At 40.9% G+C, this 19969-nt stretch overlaps 1 protein-coding gene across 2 annotated transcripts in view; it reads left to right on the forward strand.

The window, feature by feature from the left end:
- LINGO2 (leucine rich repeat and Ig domain containing 2) overlaps positions 1 to 19969 on the forward strand; it is a 550263-nt gene that overhangs the window by 87357 nt on the left and 442937 nt on the right. For both annotated transcript variants that reach the window (XR_014520631.1, XM_083482263.1), the window contains exon 2: positions 18172 to 18275. The gene's annotated coding sequence lies outside the window, so the exon portion shown is untranslated. The remainder of the gene's footprint in view (positions 1 to 18171; positions 18276 to 19969) is intronic.

The following is a 19969-nucleotide window of genomic DNA, read 5'->3' on the forward strand; positions in this document are numbered from 1 at the left end:
AAGGTAAAGGGACCCCTGACCATTAGGTCCAGTCGTGACTCCTTGACCAAATGCATCAGTGATGACCCTAACATGTACCCCATGAGCAGAACAGTGTGTGATTATCATCTCCAGATCAGGTAATCTTTCCCAGTGGCACTGTCTGTAAGGTGCTTGGAGAAGGCAGCTATAGGAAGCAACCAGCCTTGGCCAGAGGTCACTGGGAACTAGCTCCAAAGGTTGGGAATGGCTTGGGGAACAAGAGAGTAGCTACCCTATACACAAGCATCTTTCATGCCTGCCTCACACTGGCTTATGGAAGCACCCACTCTGGCTGGGAAGATAACTGAGCCATAGGGCAGTTCTCAGTAGCAACCTGTGCTAAAAGGAAACTGGCATTTAATATAAGCAATGCACATTAAAGTATCAAAGACAGGAAAGTTCTGTCAAGTGACATATTAGATTAAGTAATATGGAATATATTTCTACCTTTCAATGTAGTTGTTTTGAAAAAACATGCAATCATTGACATAATTTGCTAGCATCAGCATAAGTTGATTATGCATCTAAATTAATTAAGGATTCTCCAGACTAATTGAATTAAAATGCAGACGAGATTCACCGAAAATGTCCTGGTGAATTAATCTTGCATACAGCTGCAGAATGCTGGTTTGGCCAGGAGAAGGATGAAACCAAAATGTGATACATTGCCAATTAGTAGAAATTTCAAGTGGTCCTCAGAAACAATGTGTCTTTCAGAGAGAGAAATTCTGTTTAGTTACTGCAAAACAGTTGTGAGACCAAAGAGGTCTCCAGGATAGACACCCTTTGAGAGATTTCTTAGTTGACAAGTTTAAATAAACAGTTGGTTATCTAGGCACAGGTAATCTCTCCTGTGTGGGAGTTTCTCTAGATCCATAACTCCATCCAGAAAAGAACCTTAAGTCCAAGTGTGTCATCTCCTTTTGCTATGCAGGACAGAGTTATCAGTTTGCAGAATACATTTGGCGTAGAGTTTTTGATGTGATGTAGATGTATTGTCACAAATAATCCAGCCAGACCCCTTGTTGTGGTGGTGGTGTTTAAATGAGACCCCAGAGCTTTGTGTAAGACCTAGGCTAGAACTTCTCCAGACCTTGGTGAACTAGAACACACATAAAACGTAGACTGGAACTCTCCAACATTACAGGGAGGGTGTATCCCTTTGGGGCCTTGAAGCCGTCCTCACAGGAATTTCATCATATGGGATGGCCAGCTCAACCCCACCTCCCACTGTATCCAGCCATGTGCTTTGTTCAAGCACTTCATGGTGTATCCAAGCCATTTCCACAGGTATTGCAACAAGAGGTAGAAACTTGGAAGGCCTGTCCAGAGAGAAATGCCTTTTGAGGGCATGCACTGAACTTGGCAAATTGCAGCCTAACAAGATTAATGTCTGAGGGAGTTTTATGATCAAGCGAAAGGAGGAACTTATTATAGAAAGTGCCTTGCAATCTTATCTGGAGGATTCAGTTGTAGGAGAACCACCAGGAAATGCTGTGAACATTCGTCTGCCGTACCTTTTTTTTTTTTTTTTTTTTGTATGACTAGGTAATAGGTTGTACTCATCTTATTGCTTTATTGCTGGAGCTCCAAAGTTTTGCTCCGCATCGACCATTCCTTCTCAAATGAATTTTCTACATTGTTATATTTGTCCATTTTATACACCCGCTGTGCATCTCCCCAAAGGTGGATAAGTTCATTTCTAGGATTAGGCATTGTTTGTCTTTGGAGCACAATGCATTTGAACAAAGGGTCTGGTTGCTGCTGCTGCTACTATTAGTAATGGATTGTGTTTCAAATGAATTTTATTGTATTGTTATTTTATTCGGGGGTTTTTTTTATCATAAAGCACCCTGTGCAAAGGGTGGCATATAAATCACCTAAAGTAAGCTAGATAAACTTGGGGAGGAGGAGACATAGGGAGCTGTGGAAAGGCGGAGACAGCTGCCTCATAGGGACAAGATCTACCAGGAAGAGCTGCCTTCTGGATTGTCTTGTTTCTTTGAATAAAGAGTTAACTTTATTGACGCTGTGTGAGTTACTGCTGACCTGCTCTTGGAACCTTCGATACTGAGTCGTCACTGTGTGTTCTCTGAGTGCTGAAATATTTATTTGTTCACTTGGACCAGTGAAATGTTGTTTAAAATAGTTCAAAAAATGGATGCACTATTTATAAGAAAAGTGAGTAACATATGCAGAAAGAAGACAAATACTTCTTGATCACATCTGTAAGCAGGTATAAATTTAGAGTGATGCCATTACTCTTATGTTTACTCAAAAAAAAAAAAAAATCGGGGAAAAAATCATGGTGGCAATCTCTGTCCATTAAATGTTTTTATTCCCTCCATGGGGAGCTAGGCAGGAGAGGGTCGGTGATTTAAATTTGGAATTCATTAGGTTGCCCAAAGCTTGAATTCCCAAATTATCCTTCACCTACAGATAGCTTTTAATGGATATATTTGGCATGCAATCCTGTGCAGCAACAGTAAATGGAGTTATTGATTTACTTGAGTACGCACACATTCATGAAGGAAAGGGTTTAATGTATTGCTTTGAAATGGCAGACAGGAATTTGCAGGAGAACGGTGTAAAAAATGGATGACAGGTAGGCAAAGATAAAAACAGTGAAACTAATTGACATGCTGAGAGTCTGCTCAGTCCTGTGATGAATCTGGATTGAATACCTCAGCTTCTAGCCATGTGCGTGGCTGTCTTTTTAAATTGGCAAGGCTGCTTCCTGGTCAGGCATGCCTGTCTAGCTTACATCTATTAAAGTTAGCAACTTTAATATTCTATGCCCAGCTCCGCTCCCTGTTCCATCTCTTAATGTTCAGCATTGCAGTGGTTGGAGGAACACTCCGTATTCATGCATATTTGAACATGATGCTAAGCAACAATTGACCACTGCATATGGGCTTTTGCATTTTCCCACCCATCTTCTCTGGCATGGCTCAAAAGTGGAGATTGGGAGCCTTTGCTTCCATTTTTCAGTAACTGTAGTTTAACATTGCACGTGAAACCTAAATGGTGATGTCTAAACTTCATATTTATTGAGAAAGGCCAACTCCACAGACCAGAGCTTGTAGCTGACTGGCTTCAGGAAACCACAGTTAAGGCTAACCACAGTTTGCCTGGGTTCAGATGTAACACTAAACCATGAGTAGTTAGAAAGAGACACAAAAGCTTCCGATTTCTCCTCCTATCCACATCAGAAGAGGAAATGGGTTGATGAGCTGACTTATTTGTGTAATGATGACCCCTTGTTTATTTTTAACCTCCAAATTATGTCGGTGTATGAGATTTCTATGCCTATGCATGCATACCCACTACAGTTAATAATTACTAAAAGTTTTTTAAAAAATATTTTGTAATGTATTTAATGTGAATTGTGTTCTGCTTTATGTAGTGTTTTGTAAGCCACTATGGCATCAACTTTCTGATAACAGGTTTCTGAAATGGTGAAGGAATGACTAATGAATACAACAGGTAATCGCTGCTCCAGCATAACAGTCTGCAGAATTTATCACAAGTGTCATCTTTGCCATAGTGAGAGTGCCCTGGCACCATTGTTAGTGGCTGGCAAGGCAATCTATGTTGCTGACAGTGTTAAAGTCAAGGGGGCCCTTTGTAATATAACAATACTGATATATGCGGTGCTAAATTTAGGATTCTGCTAGGATCCTGAGCCAGAGCTGCCTTGTAGGTTGTACAAGTGCAAGTGCTTTCTCCCTACTGTCCACTTGCTTTGTCCAGCTGTTCAGCAAGGAGAGAGCAACACTGTTTGCTCACCCTCACCACAAATAAATAGAAGCAGCTAGCTCAATCAGCAAGCAGTACCTCACTGTCCCAGCTGTTCTCTGCCTCCCTTAGCAACTTCTGCTGATGAGGAGTGCACAGATTGACTCAGTGCCAAGGTGTCACTCGAGACACTAGAAAATGAATGCTTGGAAGGGATCTTTGCTTCCTTCTATTAGTTTGGGCTGCCAGGAAAGGGAAAGGAGGCCAGACTGTTTTCTGGAAGAATGGGGGCTTGATCTGGCACGTTTACTTATCAAGCATGTAACCTGCAAATCCAAGGCTGTATTACTATTATTTCTGCACCATCATGAATTTCCTCTATTTCTGATATCTGTATGTGATTTTGTTTATGTCTGAAAGAAATATTTGATTTCTGAAAAGGTGCTCCTACTCTAAACAGGTAGACCACACTTTTCTGAAAGTTATTTTAAGTACTGATAAATCCAGTCTTCATCTGTAGAACTTCTCTTATGGGGTTCTATAAGATCTGCAGTGAGGAGAAAGTCAAGAATAGAATTTGTTGATCCTTGGCTGCCATCAAATGTGTAGTGGTAGATCATAGTATTTGGTCCAAACTTTTTGGACCAAAAAGATTTTTTTGTGATCTTCAGGGATTGGGTGAAATACATACTTTCAACTGGCAAAAAACAAAACAAAAAATTGCTACCAGTTCAAATTGCAGAAAACTGCAACAAGTCAAAGCAGCCCAGGGACATTTCTAATTCAGAATGGCCTGCTGAAGCCCTCTCTGTTAAGTATAGTAATTTAATTAACTGAAATTGTAAATGCTTGTATGCGTTGCTGTGTGTTTAAATTTGATGGGTTGATAGCAGAATTCTAGAGAGTTATCATGTGATTGGCTAATATTGGTCATATGGGAGGTATATAGTGAAGGAGAGACCCCATATTATGTGAAGCAAGAGTACTGTGTTTTCAAATCCACTGTGAACACTGCTCAGTTGAATAGAGTGTTGCTGTGTTTCTTCTCAGCTTGAATGAAAGACAGCAATGCCGCAGGAGACGGTAAAAGTGGAAATCTCTCATAGGAGCTTCAGGGCATAGTCCAGTTGAGATACAGAAGGCTGAAAGTGCTGAGCTCCGGAAAGAGAGGAAAATGCAGTTGTTTTGAATTTAGAAGAAGAGACTGTAAGCCCATGCTTGGAGAAGCACGTGGCTGTAAATATTACTTTTTAATTCATCTATTACTATAAGTTTCTGCAAGCAAGTAAAGTTCTGCAAGTCTGGACATTGGTTTAATTTCCAAAGAAGGATGTCAGTTTAAGCTTCCTAGCTGCAATTTCACTACTCTTTCTTCAACACTCTCCACACCATGACATAGTGTGGCTCCTATTATACTGTTCTCAAATATGCCTATAAACAGTTTTCATTGGGAAATGAATGGACCTATGAAATATTTTTTCTCAGAGTTCCAAGGGCAACCGAGGCTGTCAATCTTGTTGCTACAGAGCGGTGTGAGTGAGGAGGAGTTAACGAGCTAACTCTGATATTTGAGAAGTCAAAACATGTTTCGCCAGTATTGCTTGGGTCCTTGGTGTGAAAAGGAACAGTGAGTGAATATAAAAGAACATTTCGTCAAACTTCATTCGGTTCCCTTGTTTTCACATGTACTCCAGGCAATGAAACACAGGTTCTTCCCCCTTCTCTCCTGCTGTTTCCTTATTCGCTTTCAATGCCTGCAGACTGATTTTGAGTCCGATGGTATAATAACGTCAGTAATAACTCAGTCACATGTTGGTGCTTTCCTGTAGCAAGAGAGCAAGCCTAACATCTCAACTTAGAAAAGGAGTATAAGGGAAATGAAAGCATGTAGTCACATTTCTGGCATTTGGGTTAATACTGATGAACCCAACTCCCTGCTTCCATTCACCCTGCTCATCATCTACTTCTTGGTTTGTTTTCCATTTGGACACCTCTTAGTATCGTACCCAAATTTAGTGTGATGGTTCCCTTATCCTAGGGTTGCCATATTTCAAAAAGTATGAACCCAGGGCATAACAAACAGGACTGACTTGCCTACGATCCAGGACAAAGCGCCGCCTTTTAGAAATTTCTCCCGGGCGCTTCAAATCCCTGTAATGTCGGGGGAAATCCATACCTATGGCAGTCCTACTGTATCCAGGCTATGTTAGGACACAGTTGGATGCCAGTTTGAATCAAGATGGCTGACTGAACACTATTTTGGGGGGTTTCATAGAATTCCCACACAATCCAGGTATGAGGCTGCTAGTAGAGTATAATTTCTTTATTTCGTACAATTTATTTTCTGCTTGACTGACACAAAACAAGTAATAAGAGTGGTCAAAATAATCTGCAAAATGGTTTAGCCTAATGTTGCTGAGTTGAATACAACATCGTATTAGGTGAGAAAGAGCAAGTGATGTAGGCTTGCTGGTAATTCCACCTGGCTGCAGCAGGAGAAGAGGTAAGAACCCAAGGCTCATGCCATTGGCTTACCTGGGAAACCAAAGAGCTCCATTTGCTCTTCCGTAACAGTTATGTAGCAGCAGCCCTCCTATCTGGCTGCTGCAGAGGGAGAAATGAGAAGAGGCCATTCCTAGAAATGGATGGACCAGTCTTTTTACTGTCCATGCCAGTTTCATATCTTCTTATGCATAAGTTCCTTTCAGCATTGATCTGCCATTTTCCATTTTAAAAGATCATTCAAATTCATATTTAAATTCATACAGGGCCATCTTTACCTGGGGGTGCAAGGGGTGTGGGGCACCCGGGCGCCAAATTCTGGGGGGCACCAGGCACCTACCCCTCAAGCCACCTAAGCTCTTAACTACCTACCTGTTGTGAAATAATAAATGATTTTGATCAAGCTAGAAAAACAAAATACATATATACCTAGGTATTACTGAAATGTATACCTACTGTTTCACTAAAGGACTTTTGACTTTGTGTGTTCATTTACCAAAGATGTGCCACGTCAGCAGCGGCGCTTGTCATTCACAATGGCGGCACTTGACTCAATGACGGTGCTTGTCATTTTCAATGGCGCTGTGCACACAAAATTAACTCTTACATCAAAATATGTTACGTATTGCATTGAGCTGTGCTGCTCTGCGGCAGCGGGGTCTGCGGTACCTTTTACATGACTGATGTTTCGCCTAAGTAGGTGCCTAAACAATATTTATAAGTGTAAGTGTGCTGGTGTTGTATTTGTTGTTTAGTCGTGTCCGACTCTTCGTGACCCCATGGACCAGAGCACGCCAGGCACTTCTGGTGTTGTATACTTAAGTGTATTGTAAATAAAGGAGCAAATAAAAAAGCTATTTTTCCTCCCTTCTTTCGTAAACAAGAGATAATGTGTAAGCTGGATGTCTGACATAAGCATAATAACAGTTAATTTGGGGGCTAAACTAAATTTGGGGGCGTTGGGCGGATCTTTGCACCCCGGCAGCGCATATGCTAAAGACTGCAAAATCAAGTTGACCAGGATAACTCCCAGAGCTCAGGAGCTGTGGGTGGTCTTCTTATTTCCCTGAAAACACTAGATTTTGATCACAATAATTTTCCCAGGGTACTCAAATCATATTCATAGTTGCAATGAACAATCAGTGGTGATTCAGCACATTTGGTATAGCATTGTTGGTGGGGGGAAATCTTGGGGAGGATCACAAGTGCTGTAAACATTATTGAAGGTAAATTCCATTGAAATCATTCATGTCATGTTGTTTGGATCAGACTTTAAACTGAACAATTATGAGAACTTAGGATTTCTTAGCCTATACTAGCTTAAGGATAAGAATATTAGACTGTTTAGAAGAATCACTTGCTCAGCATTTTAGAGGAAACAGAAAAGGTAAGTTGGTAGGTTATGACTGGTGAAACTGTCTTTCAATATGCGTATTCGAAAGACGGCTCATATGCCTAAGAATTAAATGATATTTCTGTCATTTTATTTTTGACACTTCTCCATGAGAGCTGGCGTAAAGATTTGTTTGATGAAGAGGAAGGATGTAAAATGCTAAAAGGAGTCAAGTCAGAAATCACACCCATCAATTGATGAAGTTTTTATCTTAGAAATTGCATTTGTGGAAATGTATTGCTACTGATAATAGAAATTCATACTGACACCTAGTTTGAGACAGATGGAATAATGATATGCTTATTAGCATTTCTAGCAAGGCAAGCAGTGGTATATACATATGGATGTTTGAGATGTTGCTTAAATTACATGCTTGTAGATGGAGTTGTGTCAAAAAAAATCAGAATTGTAATATGCTGTAATAAATTATGAAAACTTGGCATTAGTAGTGACTGCAGAACGAGGGGGAAAGCGAGAACAAGGGGAAAGTTGAGATGCCTAGAATATTGGGGGGGGGCATATGTGTGAGATGAGGTGGTGATGAGTGAAGACATATTGGGGTCAACAACATACGCAGAGATAAATCATTTGTGTTCCTGGAACTGCAACACTTCAGACTACAGCTGGGAGAGTATGCGTTTGAATTAGCATTGAAAAGGAGTCCAAAAAAGTTATAGAACACCTCTTCACATACTGCCATTGGTTACATGTTGAGACTTCAAAAAGAGAAAGAAAGAAAGAAAGAAAGAAAGAAAGAAAGAAAGAAAGAAAGAAAGAAAAGTATAAAATTCATTCCAGATTACAAAAGACTTTGATTCTTCCTTAGCAAAGAAAAACTTTCCATGCCCTCAGTTTAGAAACTTCAACTAGCACTTTCTGTTAAAAAGGAATTTTATTCTCAGCCACAATTGGTACAGGACTGGGAGGTTTTTCCCAGTGGGAAGCAAAGTTTTTTTACGTGTTTCTTCTCTTTCACAACTTGACGGGAATGGCATCAGTTAAAGGTAAAGGTACCCCTGCCAGTACGGGCCAGTCATGTCCGACTCTAGGGTTGTGTGCCCATCTCACTTAAGAGGCCGGGGGCCAGCGCTGTCCGCAGACACTTCCGGGTCACATGGCCAGCGTGACAAGCTGCATCTGGCAAGCCAGCACAGCACACGGAACACCGTTTACCTTCCCGCTAGTAAGCGGTCACTATTTATCTACTTGCACCGGGGGTGCTTTCGAACTGCTAGGTGGGCAGGCGCTGGGACCGAACAACGGGAGCGCACCCCGCCGCGGGGATTTGAACCGCCGACCTGATGATTGGCAAGTCCTAGGCGCTGAGGTTTTACATCAGTTAGGGTGGCTCAAAATGGGGGTGCCCTTCAGGGGTCCTTGAGGTGAATAGCCCCAGGACCTAGCTGGGGTGGGCCAGGCTGATCACTAGTCATTTTGAACCTTCCAGTGGTCTCATTCACTTGGCCTTATGGGACTAGGTGACTCCCAAGAGGATATCTGGCAAGTGTGCCATGATTATGGTTGGGCTTCAGATCGGAAGCAGATCTAGCCCCCTCTCTACAGTGCCATTGCCAGTCCCACCTTAGCCTGCATGTTGAGAAAGTTGTGGACAGTTTTCACCCGCACTTGTCTCTGAGTCACTTACTGGGTTGCGTCAACACTTGGGGTACAAATGGGGGCTTGTCTAAATGACTGTCATTGCAATCAGCTGATCAGTGCTTATAACAAGCTTTGCTGTTAAGGAACAATCAGGAGCACACTTTAAGGCTTCAAATTGTTCCTTTACAGCCACTTCTTTCCCTGTCACGTGGCCCAGATTAAGACCCCATGCAGGGTCTGATTTGGCCCACAGGTCTTCTCCCTCTTCTGATTTAAAACTCTAAAATCAATTGGCATGATTCATCTACAAATCACATATTCCATCCCAACATAATTGGTACTCAAGACAGACCTGATTCTTCTTACACAATACATCTGAGAGTTTTCTCTACAAGTGTAAGTTCTAGAAATATGACTTTTGTGGGTGACTTCTTCCATGTACTAATCTTTCAGAGAAAAACATTAATTTATTAATTTCTGAAACGTGTATACTGCCCTTCAGATGAAAATCTCAGGGCGGTTCACAGCATAAAGTTCAAGATCTTTGATATCATTGTACTCATCTCTAGGATGGAGGACAGAAGTCAACTTTAAAATTGCAGAGTAGTCATCTTGACTGGCATTCACAAGAGAATTGCATGCTGAACTCCTGCTTCATACATAAACACACTGGGTTCAGATGGATAATCTTGCCCAGGAGAAACAGTCAGACTTCAGGTCAAGCTTCTGAGCTTCTCATATTTCGACATTCAGAAAAAGAAATACATTTTGTAAAAAAAATATTAATATTTTTTAAAATTTTACATTTGAAATTAAGCACCGTTTATTCTACCATACATTCATTAACTTCCCTCCCTTCCTCCCCTTCCAAGGTTGATTTAACTTATCCACCATTCCTGCATATTTTAATATATCCAAGCAATTTAATTTCCATATCTTACATCAGTTCAAACTATGTTATGCTCTTCAAATTATTTTTATACTGCCAGCATTTTTAACTGTACAAAATTATTTTCAATATACTCAACAAAAATTTCCACTCATCTTTAATTACCTGTTCTTCTCTTATTCTACTTGCTAATTCTGCCCATTCTATCATCTTAAATTGCCAATCTCCCTTACTCGGAACCTCTTTTACTTTCCATTGTTGAGGTAGCAGAATCTGAGCCGCTGTTGTTGCATACATAAATGTTTTTCTCTGACTCCTGGGAAACTCTGAACAATTCCTAGTATAAATGTCTCTCTTTTTTTGGGGGGGGGGAGTTGTTTGGAACATTTTTTTTAATCACATTATATATCATTTCCCAAAATACTTTTAACTTTTTTGCATACCCACCACATATGGAAAATGGTTCCTTCTACTTCTTTACATTTCCAACATGTCTTGATTCCACCTTATACATCTTAGCCAATCTGCTTGGAGTTAAATACCATCTATGGATCATTTCTGGGTAAATCAATGTTGTTATTGTTGATCTAAAGGAGCATTTGAGTCTATAAGCAAGGGAACATTATGAGCTATAACATATTGACAAAGGGTTGTGGTCATTGATTAATTCTCTATAGTTTGTAGATGTTAGAACTGCAACCTCTGGAAAACCATCTTAAGTATTCCAGCCACCAGGGGAATTAAACAGATGTCATGTCCTTAAAAAGAAGAAGAAGCTTTTAATAAAATGGTTGATTGTAACCCTAAGAAAGAGAATCTCCCCCCACCCCCCGCATAAAACATTTCATTCAGCTTTAGAAAGACCATTTTACCCTATTCCCAAACAAACTGGAGTCATATGTGGTTATTGCTTTAGGAAATGTTTGGCAGAGCGAATGCTTGAACATTAATTATGTTGAGAATGAAGGTATTGCTTTTGCTATGACCTACAGTGAAGACATTAACTAACAGTATGCACAAAAGATGTAATTCCTTGAGTTCTACCTTTAAGAATTGTCTCCCTTCTTCTTTTTATATAAAAAAATAAGCTTCAGAAGATTTGGGAAGTATCCTTCTCTGGAAATACTTCAGAAATGAATGATTAAGGACTATCCTACCCTTTCTCTCCCATTTCTTTTTTTCAAGTCTCCCATATCTCTTTCATTCTTTTCCTTCCTATGGGCCAATTTCTGTAAATTGGCCAATTGTTGCCGGCAGTGGGAGTGGTAGATTTCTTTGAAGCCCACACTAAAAGCTTCCTCCTATTACAGGATGTCACCATGCTGAAGTAATACTCTACGGGCACGTTGAAAAGCTCTCCTTATTGACGGAAATTACTGTCAAAGTGAATATAGGGTGATGAGACAAAATGGGAGTGGATGGTGGCCACTGCAGCACAAAGAATACGGCAGTCCCAATTTTGAACTAGCTCCTTTGTGGAGAAAGCTTTTCTGTCCCCGTTCCAGATCCCTTGGTATGGGTAAATAGGAAAGGGCCTGGTAAATCAATAGCTTCCTCTTTCCTTGAGAAAGTTTTTTTGTTGAGTTTTTCTCAATAAGGAACCACCGTTGCAACATTTTATTCAATAGCAGAGGAACAGGTAGTTGTTAAAAGCTTTCAGCAGGCCTGGCGTAAGTGACTGGTTGTGCCGCTGCCACCGCCACCCCCCATCTTAATCATTGCCACCAGCACCACTCCTGCCCCAGTGCCATCTTTGTCTTCTCCATGCCCCCCTTCATCCTTGTCTTCTTTTTACTGGTATAGAAAAAATAGGGGTGGTTGGCTTTTGCTACTCAACTCCCCAAGGGACTGAGTCCCGTAAGTCCATGATTGGTCAGAGATGAATGAATGGGGGCAGGATGCAGTGAAAGCAAGGCAGATCTTTATTTTTCTGTTGCAATAGAGTTCCCTCCCTTCCTTGCAAGGAGGCAAGAGAGCCAGAACCAAGAAGAAACATCTCTTTTAAGGGTTTGCATTTTGGCATGAAGAAGAAGAAGGGCATCTCCTCTACAAAAAGTCAGAAATTACATCACACGCAAGGTGGGGTTACTGTGGCTCAGGCAAGCCAAGGTGTTTTATTCCTGAGGATTTAGCAAGTTTTACATAGTTCCAAACATAGTTTACACAAAACATTAGCATTTGATAAGACAATCAGGATGCCCATCAGACATCCCTCAGTGCATATCATCTGGGCAAACAATGACAATTCATACAAAGGAGGTTCATAGATATAGGAAAGGAATCCCTTCAGGAACTTTCCCTGATTGCTACCTGCCTACCTGTTCTCAGGCGGGGGGGGGGGTAAGGAGACAGAGGAAATATTTGGAATCTTTAGGCGAGCCAAGATGGCTTTTAGATTGCTCTCCTGTACTATTTTAGACATGTAGTTTATATATTTACGTATGTGTGTTTACCTTGTGCAAGTATCAACATTTATTCTATATTTAAGACCTTAGAATTCCTGTAACATTAAAAAGGTAAAGGTAAAGGGACCCCTGACAGTTAAGTCCAGTCGCGAACGACTCTGGGGTTGCAGCGCTCATCTTGCTTTACTGGCCGAGGGAGCCGACGTTTGTCTGCAGACAGTTTTTCTGGGTCATGTGGCCATGACTAAGCCACTTCTGGTGAAACCAGAGCAGTGCACGGAAACACCGTTTACCTTCCTGCCACAGTGGTACCTATTTATCTACTTGCACTTTGACGTGCTTTCGAACTGCTAGGTTGGCAGGAGCTGGGACCAAGCAATGGGGGCTCACTCCGTCACGGGGATTCAAACTGCCGACCTTCCAATCAGCAAGCCCAAGGCTCAGTGGTTTAGACCACAGCACCACCTGCGTCCCTCCTATAACATTACAAAGCCCTTTATATCTTTGCTGCCACATTAGTGGCAGTAATAGGGGCTTCTGCTGCCTTCCCCCTGCCTTGCCTTGCTCTGTGATAGCCACTATGGCCTTATGGGTGAGTTGGCCAGGAGACTGCCTGGCCTGTTGCAATATAATGTGGCGGCTAGAAAGTTTTGAATATTTTCTGTCACCTTAAAAATATATCTATCTATCTATCTATATTAGAATCTATATTTTCTATATTAGAAAAAGACACTTTGATGGATATGTATTTCTGTATATCTTTGAAGTATCAATAAATTTTAAAAATGCCACAAAACCGCCACACCAATTATACATTCAAAACAGCCTTTCTGACTGGTATAGCAGCTCAGGCACTCTGCTGGCTGCCATCCTCTGAAGGACCTTGTTGACCCTTTCTCAGAGTGAGGTAAGGCAAGAAGGGAGTGGTGCCCCATCAGGTGGCTGGTCATCCACACAGCTAAGATAATAATAAAATTGTGGGGCACTTGGAGACACCAAGTTGTAATGAAGTGAGCAGGAGGCATTTGGGGGCACAGCTCCCAGGCTTCACCACCTGAGACAGTTGCATCACTGTGTCTCAATTTTGGGCTAACCTTGGCTGTTAATACATGATGAATGCAGGGGTAGCTTAACATGGTGTGAACTACAATTCGTATCAGCCCCAACCAGTATGGACAATGTTCAAGTATGATGGGATTTGTAATCCACACTATCTGGAGAGTACCACATTGGCTACTCCTAGCTTCAGGTCTGTGACATCTAGCTGATTATTTTATTACCTGCAGAATCCTTTCCAAGAAATTGTGTTAGTCTTATTAACGCTAATTTCCCTTCCTTGTGTTGGAAGTAAAGCAATAACCTTTGTATTCCCTTACCTGGACCAGTGGGGAGTGGGTAATAGACAAAAAGGCAACCTATTGTTCCCTTTGCTGGTTCTTTCTTAAATTGCTGTTTGTTGACATGTAGATTATTTCTCAGGCTTTACCAATTTCTTCCTCCTCAGGGAGTTAATGTTAGTGTTTACCTCATGAATGCTCCTTGACCATATGCTAAGCTTGTACTCAGAATGGCTTTGTTTCTAAGGAGTTATAAATCCTAAGTTTCTTTTTTACCTCAATCAGAAGTCATACTAGACTATCTGGCTCTGCATTCTACTGCTATATATACCAATCTCCAACACTTTAAAGATTTCTCTGAATCTTTCACCTAATGTCCAAATTCACCTCATAATTTCTTGAGGTGAAATTTGGTAGAAAATATAGTCAAAGGAGTTCTAGTGCTGCCACAAAGTTTATAGCATCATCACAAGAAACTTGTGACTTTTCTTGCCAGGTGCTAGTTGGTGGCACTAAGCAAAGCTCTTTGTCGAGTTTGAGAGACCTCCGGCAAAACGTGGATAGAAAATAAATAAAAATGATTTCATAGTCCCAAACCTGTGATTCATTAGCAGCATTGGAGGACTTAGAACATATCGAAGGCTTTCAAGGCTGCAGTCCTTTGATAGAAATAGATTGCAAACCCACTTTGGTTTTAATGGAGCAGGAATTTCTAACAATAATGTGTTTCTTGGAACTCATCTAGGTTTAGTTTTTAAGTGTGTGTGTATGTGTGTGGTACAAACCACTGAAAAAACTACATAACCTCCCCGTATTTCACATAGCTCAATGACAGAGCTTATTCCCTGCATAATATAGATGGTGCAGGATTAATCCCCACCATCTACAGTTCAAAAGAACTCAGCAGTTAGGAAATATGTGATACCTTGAAGACGCACTCCCGATCAGAATAGACAGCACTGGACTACATGGGCCAACAGTCTGACCTCAATATGAGGTACATGCATCTGCTCATCTGGCTTATAATGGTTATGTGAATGAGACCTATGACATATTTTTGAGGTTGCGTCTCCATTCCACTGTGTTTCAAATTCTAATGTGAACACACTTCACCTATAACTTGTCTTCATTTCTTTAAACATTATGGTATCTTTGAGAGTCAAGAATACTAATGGGTTTTCCTTGTCAACTTAGTTTATGACCTGGACCCAATCTGTCATCTGAACTTATGACTTAAAAGAAGTTCCCTCACGCAAGATGGCAGGCCTATTGTTTCAGACTAGTGAGATGTCAGAACAGCAAGTGAAAGTATTAATATTTATATCACTGCTTTTCAGATCATAGCCTTAGTTCCCAGAACACAACGAGCAACGTCTTTACTAATTGGCTTTCAGGCAACTGGGTCTGAAGAGTTTTGTGCTTTAGGGAGAGCAGCGGGACTGTCTAACCTATTTAATTAGATGCCAACATTGTAATATCTGAATTTCTGAGAACCTCAGATCCTGGCTTCTATGGGAATTGCACTTCATATAGCGTCAGAATGCATTTGACACATTACAGATGCATGAGAAGAAACTTTGAAGATGTGCTTAACAAACAAGTAAATGGGTAACAGGTGCTTAACTGGGTTACATCAGCAACCTACTGTAGCCCAGTTTTCTGATGCTGGCAACAGAACAGTGGATCATGGCAGAGAGTACTTATAGGGTTCCATTGTCTACTAGCTCTAGTAGTCAGCATCAGTACTATGTGCAGTCTTTGTTCACTTATCACAGATTCCTCAAATCCAGTAAGGTGAACAAGTTTCTTTAAAAGGCATTTGCTTCGCTATTGCCAACACTTCCTCGCAATATGAAGCTGCCATGGCTTTTGTGGGGGCACATCTTATTTCTTGTTGGGTGATAGTGAGGCCAGTTCTACAAAATACCTTTTTGATGAGGTATGCACACAAAATTTAACCTGGATACTTTCTGGAATGGCGTAGACAAACCACATCTAGGCTAAGCCCATGCATTTCAGCTTTGCATTCTGTATCCTCAGTTTAACAATTCTTACAAATAAAAATTAAATTGGTGAATCTTGAGATTCCTTCTCAGGCAAACCTAGGTTGGAGTTTTGAGGAATGCGCTATGAGTTTGGAGAAGCTCAGAGAAATTTCGGAAGTGGGTTCTGAACATCCTTAAGAGAGAACCGCACAGGTTTTAATCAAGCTGTGCTATGGTTGCTGTTAGGAATGAATTATTCAGTCAGTTTCTGCTCTGTGTCAGACTTGCATGTTCATAAGTCTGTTTCATCTTTTTTCTGAATTACACTGTAGTAAAAAAGAAGAAGAAATATTGGCGCCAGAATAAAGATATTAAAGTATTAAATACTGTTTTGACCTTTTTTCACAAAGTAAGAATTCATACCGTTTATTTATTACCAAGCACATATTTCTAAACACATTTTGTCATAAAATAAAGACTTTGGTATTTGTCTGATATGAGAAAAGCATCACAAAATCAAAGATGTGCAATATCTAGAGGGGACAGCAACCTTTTTCAGCCGTGGGCCGGTCTACCGTCCTTCAGACCATGTGGTGGGCTCGACTATATTTTGGAAGAAGAAGAAAAATGAACGAATTCCTATGCCTCACAAATAACCCAGAGATGCATTTTAAATAAAATGACACATTCTACTCATGTAAAAACACGCTGATTCCAAGACTGTCTGCGGGCCGGATTGAGAAGGCGACTGGGCTGCATCCGGTCTCCGGGCCTTAGGTTGCCTACCCCCGATCCAGAGGATAGTTACTTGTTGTGTGTGCTGACTACACAAAGTGTGTATATATAGCTTTGGGTAGCATCCTTATTATTATTATTATTATTATTATTATTATTATTATTATTATTTTAGCTACCTTGTGTCTTTCCAATTTCCTGCAGGGGGTTGGACCAGATGACCCTTTGAGTCCCTTCCAACTCTACCGTTCTATGATTCTATGACTCCAGCAGTAACACAGTTGGCAAAGTGACCATCGGCTATTAATTGAAGGGGAAAAGGGCACATGCACAGTCCCATCTCAAAGACGACCAGTGTTAAGTGCGCTCTTCTGATTGCCATGCTTATTATTCATCCTGTAAATTAATTGGCTTATGCAAGAGTGAGAATCTCATCATATTTGCATATACTGAAGAGAGAGAGATGCTTAATGAGGAAGTGTGCTGTCAGATACAAAAGCCTTAGGTTGCTGAAATAGGGAAGCTGGTGGCCAGCTAATATAGTTCAGCACAGTTTCTTGATTTCAGGTTCCCCCTCCCACCAGACACGTTAGAAAAAGAAAGATTCTTAAAGAGTAACTGTTGATTAGAGTTGGTGCATTCAGGTGGATGGTTCTAATTATTGATCTGGGGAGAGGGGTAACATGTGAAATTCAGCTTCTGAATATGCTAGAGAGAGACGAGAGGGAGAATCAACTGGTAACAAGAAATATACAGAACTGACAGTGGACACACAAGCATCTGGTGTGACTCAGGGATGCAGATAGTCATTGCAGTGAGTTGACTCCTAACCTTTGCATATACTGCAAAGAGCCAGTGTGGTGTAGTGGTTAAGAGTGGTAGTCTCGTAATCTGGTGAACCGGGTTCGCTTCCCCTCTCCTCCACATACATCTGCTGGGTGACCTTGGACTAGTCACACTTCTTTGAAGTCTCTCAGCCCCACTCACTTCACAGAGTGTTTCTTGTGGGGGAGGAAGGGAAAGGAGAATGTTAGCCGCTTTGAGACTCCTTCGGGTAGTGATAAAGTGGGATATCAAATCCAAACTCCTCCTCTTCTTCTTTTGTCAGGAGTGCTTTGGTGTTTTAAGATTTCTTGCTAAATTTTGCTGTCTGGTAAGATTGGGTAAGGCTATGAGAAGGAAAGTGTTGGTTGCAGGTTTAGATGTTGCTGTCAGCACATGAGCAAGACTCAGCAACTGCTTCCTGTGCCCTACTTTCCACACTATCCTATAAAGAACCACCTTGCATTTGGCAAGACACATTCTTTCACTTTTAGCAACTGAGTAGGACGAAAGTCATTAACACTGACAATGTTGTCATGACCTCTTCCTCATACTGGTTAGTAGCAACCCGCCTTCTCAAATGTGGTGCAAATGAACAGTTGTTGTTTTAACTCAGCTGATCATGAACCTGGAAGGTATACCAAAAGCTGGATTATTATTTGTATGGTTTGATTAACACAGAAGTTATAAAGAAAATGGTGCTCTCTCCATGAATTCTTAAGATTTCTCCTTTGTTTTCTAACAGGTGATCCTTCTGGAAACACTACAAAATACAGAACTTTGTTCTCGTGTGTCTCTCGATGTACGTCCAAGCTTGAATGAAGAACACGAAAACTACTTTGCTTTACGGTAAGCTCACAAAGACTTCAGACTGTGTCTTGCTCAAAAACTTTGGATCAATGTAAAAAGCATAGCAGATGTGTAAAAAGGCATTAGTAACTGCTCTGGCATCAATCTTCCTCATGATGTAGCAGCCAAGTGCAAAGCAACCTGAAATCCTTTCAACAATTTTACCTGAAGTCATTTACTTGGGCAAACAATAATTTGCATGCTTGTGAAATGATGTAAACAAAAGAGAACAAAGTTGTCTTGGATGCAAATCCATAGACATTCTTGCAGTTCTTTTATGTTTGTTCGTTAGACTATCTTTTTGAGCACATGGTAACTTTTGTTTTCAGAACTTTTAGTTGCGTGTTCAGACCTCCCTAAATAAACACACATTTGACTCAAATTTTAGTTTTGGGTTTTGGCAGAATTTAGGCCACAACTTTATTGATTATAGAAAGTTAGTGGTTGCATAGGCTCTGGTTCGACTAGCTCCCTGCACCCTTGCAGGTAGAGCTGACCCAGAGCTCTATCATAGGTCAGCCTACCTGAGGTAGGCAGAAAGCCCAGGAACGGACTATGCCCACTCCCCAGATGCTCCCCTGGACTCAGGCACGGGCACAACCCCCTCTTGGGGTTTGACCAAACCAAGTTGAGTTCCTGGATTCCTTTAATGGAATACCCTTCACATAGGGATGGCAAGACCGTTCTCCCATCCCTGTCACCTGAACCACTGCCTATCCGCAACCTTACAAGTTGTGATGATTTGCTATGCAGGAGGTGAAACCCAAATGGCAACAGCCAATCAGCCAAGTGGGGAAAATTCCTGCCGTGCCCCTGTCCCAATGACAGATGACACACAACGGCATAACAAGGTCAATTGCAAAATGCCCTAAATATAGGGAGAGGTGGGCAGGTGTTCCAATGCATGAGCTGAAAGAGGAAGCTCTGGGTCACGTGCATATATATAGGTCCCTCGATCTGTTTAGACTGTACCCCATTGGCCAGATTAAACCCAGCAATGAGGGACCTACCAATCGGGTGTTGTGGCTTTCCAATATATCCACCCACAACACAGGAGGTCAGTCTCCAGGTCTCACCGCAACACTTGCCCTCTTTGAGGTAGGACACGCTTTGCTTCATGTAAACATGCATGATAAACATCTGGTCTTACAAGGAATTTAGGGATGAGAATAAAACCCCATTATTTTAAAAACTGTTTTCACCCAAGGCTTTCATTTTTCAGTGGCAGCTTAAGGGTAAATTCTGAAGCTGAACTTTATTTATTTATTTAAAAATAAGTGGATCCTTTTATTAACTATTCCTTGTTAACTCCATAAATGATTAAATTCTTTCTGGAAAGGATGACAAATGAACCAAGCTATCCAAATCATGCTCATATTAATTAAGGACCTTTTTCTTTTTTAATTAAATGAGCTAGCTACAAATCCAGCAATTATATTTGAATATCTCAACAGCAGAAAAGATTTTTGTGTGTGTGTTCCACTCTCAACAAGGTGATATATATATATATATATATATATATATATATATATATATATATATATAATCTCACATATGACAGTACTGAATTGCAGTTTATAAGGGTGTTTGAACAGTGGCTCTTGCCTTTCACCTGTCCCCAAATTCATTCATTTCCCCCCCCCAAAAAATTATGATGGATACCATTCCAGTATGGAAAAGGTTGTTGTCCTGTA

The sequence above is a fragment of the Podarcis liolepis genome, assembly GCF_965112155.1.
Source record: "Podarcis liolepis genome assembly, chromosome: 17".
NCBI classification, from domain to species: Eukaryota; Metazoa; Chordata; class Lepidosauria; order Squamata; family Lacertidae; genus Podarcis; species Podarcis liolepis.